The sequence below is a fragment of the Loxodonta africana genome, chromosome 18 (genome assembly GCF_030014295.1).
Source record: "Loxodonta africana isolate mLoxAfr1 chromosome 18, mLoxAfr1.hap2, whole genome shotgun sequence".
Classification (NCBI taxonomy): domain Eukaryota; kingdom Metazoa; phylum Chordata; class Mammalia; order Proboscidea; family Elephantidae; genus Loxodonta; species Loxodonta africana.
The window spans coordinates 14,194,633-14,200,535 of NC_087359.1; the positions used below are offsets into that span (position 1 = coordinate 14,194,633).

A 5,903-nucleotide genomic window follows, 5' to 3' on the forward strand; every position below is an offset into this window, starting at 1 on the left:
GAAGTACGTGTGTGAGAGTGTGTATAAGTGTGCATGAGTGATTGGGTGTGTACATGTGAATGTCTATGTGTCTGTGAATGTGAGTTTGGAAGTATATGAGTGTGTGTAAGTGTGCGTGTGTGAGTGACTTGTGGGCGTGTTCACATGAATGTCTATGTGTCTATGAGGGTGTGGGTGTGTGGAAGTATGTGTGTGTATAAGTGTACATGAGTGACTGCGTGTGTGTCCACATGAATGTGTGTATATATGAATGTGTGGGTGTGTGGAATTATATGAGTGTGAATACAAGTGTGCGTGTGAGTGACTGAGTGTGTACATGTGAATGCGTATGTGTCTATCAATGTGTGTGAGTATGGAAGTATGAGTGTGAGTGTGTATAAGTGTGCATGTGTGCGAGTGACTTGTAGGCGTGTTGACGTGAACGTCTGTGTGTCTAGGAGTGTGTGGGTGTGTGGAAGTATACGAGTGTGTGTATAAGTGTGTGGGTGTGTGTGATTGTGTGGGTGTGTTGTGTGTGTACACATGTGTGCACTCTCCCCCATGCTGTGGCACGTGGCAGATCTGGGTGCGTGTGCACCTGCGTGCCCAGGTGAGCTCCTAGTGTGGGGCACAGGGAGGTCTCACCCATCAGCTCACATGCCGCTGTGTTTTCACTGCACGGGAGGAGGAGAGGCTGGTGCAGGGCTGGGCCCCTCCCTGACTGGTGCCACAGGTCCTGGCTGTATTTCCCTCTTGGGGTGGGGGCATGCAGGCGAGGCGAGGGGGGCAGAGGGCCTGGCGCCTGGTGTCTGCTCTCAGATCACATTCCAGCACCCATCCACAGCACGCGCTGGGCAGTCATTAACCCCTACGCCCCCACCCATGCCCGGCGCCTGGCGAGAGGCAGCTGGGCAGATGGCAGGGCTGGGGCTCCAGGGGAGAGGGTGCAGGGAGGCATATTAGCCCCACTAGACAGAAGGGACTGAGGTCTCTGTGGTGCAGTCAGTTAGCGCATTCAGCTGTTAACTGAAAGGTTGGTGGTTCAAGCCCACCCAGGGACATTTCGATTTTTGGAGCCCCGGTGATGCAGTGGTTAAGTGACACGGCTGCTAACAGAAAGGTAGGCAGTTCAAATCTACTAGCTGCTCCTTGGAAGCCCTATGGGGCAGTTCTCCTCTGTCGTATAGGGCCGCTATTGGTCGGAATCGACTCGACAGCAACAGATTTTTTGTTTGTTTTTTTTAAGACAGACGGGCAGGGGCAGGGGCGGCTCAGTGGTAAATTCCCACCTTTCACGGAGGAGAGCCTGGTTCAATTCTCAGGCAGCGCGTCTCAAGCACAGCCACCACCAGGCTGTCCTTGGAGGCTTGCGTGTCGTTGTCATGCTGGGCAGGTTTCAGTGGAGCTTCCAGACTAAGACTAGGAAGAAAGGCCTGGTGACCGACGTCTGCAAATCAGCCAATGGAAACCTGGGGGCTCCGGGATGGAGCAAAGATGATAGCCACAGGTGAGGCTCTGATTCTGCAAAGCAGAGACTCAGAGGAGCATTTGTGTTGTTTCTCTTTTGTTGTCTGCCATCAAGTTGGCCCTTGACTCATGGCAACCTCAAGCATGCGGAACAAACGCTGCTGGGTCCTGTGCCATCCCCATGATCGGCTGTGGGTCGGACCACAGTGATCCGTCTGGGTTTCACTGGCTGATTTTCTGAAGTAGATCAGCAGGCCTTTCTTCCTAGTCTTAGTCTGGAAGCTCTGCTGAAACCTGTTCAGCATCATAGCAACACGTAAGCCTCCACTGACAGGCGGGGGGTGGCTCCACATGAGGTGCATTGGCTGGGAATCGAACCCCTGTCTCTCCGTGGAAGGTGAGGATTCTACCACTGAACCACCACTGCCCCAATAGCAGTAATAATAATGAAATCTGTTGCCATTGAGTCAATTCCGACTCATAGCGACCCTAGGATAGAGCAGGACTGCCCCATAGGGTTTCCAAGGAGCAGCTAGTGGATTCGAACTGCCAACCTTTTGGCTTCAGCCGTAGCTCTTACCCACTGCGCCACCAGGGCTCCTCAGTAGCAGTAATGGTGGACACCTATATAGCACCACCACGTGCCGCCTGCTGGGAGCTTTTTTCACCTCTAACTCACTCGCCGTCATAGCAGCCTGTGGGGTGGATGTGACGCTGGCCTCGTTTTACAGGAGAGGAAGCCGAGGCACGGAGGACATGGGCAGCCCGCCCAGGTCACTCAAGTGGTCTGAGGTACAGGCGGCTTTTTGGCCCATCGGAGCACACGTCCCCCCTGGAGCCACCTCTCCAGCCATGCCGTCACCACTGTCAGCAGTGACCACAAGCAGTTGTTCACTGAGCACTTACTGCCTGTCAGAGTCCCGGGGTGGTGCACACGGTGAACACACTTGGCTACTAACCAAAAGGTTGGAGGGGCGAGTCCATCCAGCAGCGCCTTGGAAAAAAGACCTGGTGAGCTACTTCCAAAAAGTCAGCCGTTGACGCGCAGTTCTACTCTGACACATGTGGGGTCGCCACGAGTCGTTGGCAACTGATTTTTACTGTCTACTGGGCGCTGGGTGGACGTTTTACATGGACGTCATCCTCCCAGAGCTCCATCACCCCATTGTACAGATGGGGAAGCTGAGGTTAAGCAGGTGACAGGCTGCCCCAAGGCCATAGCTCACCTAGGAAGGTGCTGGGCGAGGGCCGGACCACCATGCTGTCCTGGGGGTGTGGGTGATCTGGGGATGGAGGGTAGGTAGGCAGGGGGCGTTCTTGGTCGTCAAGGCAGCAGCCAGCCAAGCTGGGCGGGCACTCCACCCTCAGCCTTCTCGGTGAGGCGGGGAGACATCTGTCACTGTGACGGCGCCTGGGAGGGGTGCTCCCACCTCCGTCTATGCGTCATAGCCACCTGCAACGATGGCGGCTTTCTTGGAGCTGGGAGGGGTCGTGCTCCTGGGTACCAGGCTTGGGCCTCTGCGGCCCCCAGAGCTTATGGGGGGGACCTGTCCTCGGTCCACCAGGGACTTCAAACTTAGCCACATTGAGAGTCCCTTGGGGCCTCAATAAATGAGCACGGGCCAGTTCTCAGTGGGTCCAGTTGGGCCGGAACATCAGCATTTCAGCAGGTACCCTCAAGGATCCTTGGCCTCTGTGTTTGTAGAGTGTCCAAGAGGATGGCAAGTGGGCATTTGGCAGCCTCTTGGAGCCCAGAGAGGAGAGCCCGGGTGAGGGATAGCTGTTGGCCCAGGGCCTGCAGAAGGGTTCTTGGTCAGGAGTCCATCTGCTTTCAGGCTGCAAGGGCCAGCTGCAGACTGGACAGTGCCAGGTGCTGATGGGCACCCGGCCTGGCCAGCCCAGGGCAGAAGCAGAGAGCAGGCATGGGGACAGGCGAATTGGGGATGCCAGGTGGGAAACAGAGCGAGATTGGATATAGGAACAAGAGAAGGGAGGGGTGCTCACAAACAGGGCAGGGACCCTCCAGGAATGCCGTGCCTTCAGGGGCTCGTGCCCCCTGGAGTCCCACTAGCCCATGCCCTCCAGCCACCTTCTGTGTGCCCAAACCCTGGTGAGTGCTGGCAGGGGCAGGGAGGCCGCCACTCTTGTCAGCAAGGTGCAGACAGTGTGGCTCTGTGGTTTGCCAGGATGACACTCACTCTCACCCAGTGACCACAGTGCGGCAGATGCAGCCAGCCCAAGGGCACAGAGTCCCTGCTCCCTCTGCGTGGCCTGTTTTCCCGCAGAAGGACCTGTTCCCATCCACAGAAGCCGGGAGGATTCCAGAAAGCCCGGCTTGGTCCAATCCTGCTGTCTAGCTCAGAGGTCAGCAAACCTGCTCTGTAAAGGACCAGACAGTACCTATGTAAGACTCTGTGGTGCTGAACAGTCCCTGTTGCAACTCCTCAATGTTTCTGCTGTAGTATGAAAGCAGCCACAGGCAATATGTAAGTGCCTGGCTGTGACTGTGTTCCAATAAAACTTTATTTGTAAAACAAGAGGTGGGCCAGATTGGCCCATGGGCCATATAGTTTGACCATGAATACCCTAGGCTTGCCCAGCTGAAGAAGGGGCAGGGCGGGCCATGGAAAGAGCCAGCCAGTCAGCTCAGGGTGGTCTCCCCTGTTCTAGACAGGACTTGGGGCTGCCAGACATCTGGCCCACTGTCCCTCAGAATGGGGAGACCTCCCAGCCAGACGGTGGCTGGCCCCAAAAGTCAGGGGCTGGTGGCCCGAGTGGCTGGCATTGCTGTGCACAAAGAGAAGAGGACTGGGGTGGCTGTGTGGGACCCCCAAACCGGAGCCCTAGCCCAGCAGACAGACACTCTGGGTGATGTCACTACATCCCAGAGCTTACCTGAGGGCCCCCAGAGATGGCCTCAGAGCCCGGAAGCTGGCCGGCCTTACCAGCCAGAGTGGACCTGGGCGTGACTCTAAGTCCTGCCCAGCAGGAGAGCCCCCTGCAAAGGAGTGATGCAAACCCAGAAGAGCCAGGGAAGGGCTGCTTTCGGAGCCTTGTTAGCAGGACTGATTGGAAATCTCCAGAGGCTCCCCGGTTCAGCCTTGCTGAATCGGCACCAGTGCACCAGGCCTTGGCCTGAAATCCGAGCCCCTGTGGCTGTGGGGAGGCAGGTGGGGAGTGTTTCTGCCCACCTCCAATGGGAATGAGGGGGGCATTGGGATGCCTCTTCCTAGTGGGCAAAGGGGTGGGCTGCCTCTGCCCCGCACCCCGTCCACCATCCCTACCCCCATCTGGGAGCCAGTAGCTTCCCTGGCCTCTCGCAGGGGGCTGAGGTCTCCTTGTCCCACCCCACTCAGCCAAGAACTTCCCTGCCCCCTCCTGGCCGGCTGTCCCAGCCACCTAGCCTCTGTTGCGCAATGTTACCATTTCATAATACTCTGAAATATACATGAAGTTGGCTGAATGCAGACAAAATTGCACCATTTACTGCATGAATATTTCATGCTGGCTTCGCCCGGAGGTATCCATCTGATGGAGCTGGGAGCCTGTGCCCTGGACTCCCCTGCTGTCCACCACCCGGCCAAGAGTGGGCAGTACCCCACTGTCACACTGTGTCGGGGCTGCCTGAGGAGGGGAGGAGACCAGTGGTTGGGAGCTGTCGGGGCTTGGGGTGTCCACACTCCCGCAGCCAGACCTGCTCTTGTGGGCTGGGTGTTCAGAATAAACACTTACCAAGGCGGAGCACCCTGGGAAGTGGTGGGCACCACCAGGGCATCCCCTGGCTGTTTTTCTAAAACACTCGAGTCATGGCTGGCACTGCCCAGGGAACTACTGGGTAGAGCTTAAGTGGCCTGGCAGGGAGGCAGCCACTGACAGCTTCGTGTGCCACCTCCCCACCTGGCTCTCTGGATGCCTGGCCTTGCAGTCTCACCCTTCCTCAAACTCGGAGGCCAGGCCACTGGCACCGGGGCTGGTGAGGGCCAAGGAGGGAACTGCAGGCCTGGGGACAGCAGAGGAGAGGAGTCTGGGACATGCTGCCCACCCGTTCATGCGTGTGTGTGTCATGTGCATGTCTGTGTGTGCATGCGAGTGCACGTGTGCATATGTGTAAATGCATGCATGTGTGCACATGTGGATGTGTACACATGCACGTGAATGTGTTGTGCGTGTGTGCGCGCATGTGTGTGTATGCATTGTGCATGTGTGCGCACATGCGTGTGTATGCATTGTGTGTGTGCGTGCATGCATGTATGTGAATGTGTGTGGGTGTGTGCGCATGTGTGTGAATGTGTGTGGGTGTGTGCACATATATATGCATGTGAATGTGTGTGAATGCATGTGTGTGTATACACCTGCACACAGGTGATATGAAAGAGCTGGTGCACACTCAGAGGATTTGGGAGAGGCTCTGCCACCTGCCAGCTGAGCAGCACCGTCCTCGATGTCCCCTGTGCCTC

General features: G+C 56.9%; 1 non-coding gene across 1 annotated transcript; it reads left to right on the forward strand.

The window, feature by feature from the left end:
- Positions 1 to 966: 966 nt before the first annotated feature.
- TRNAN-GUU (transfer RNA asparagine (anticodon GUU)) lies at positions 967 to 1,040 on the forward strand. Its single transcript has one exon. It is a non-coding gene; the product is annotated as a tRNA-Asn (tRNA).
- Positions 1,041 to 5,903: the final 4,863 nt, after the last annotated feature.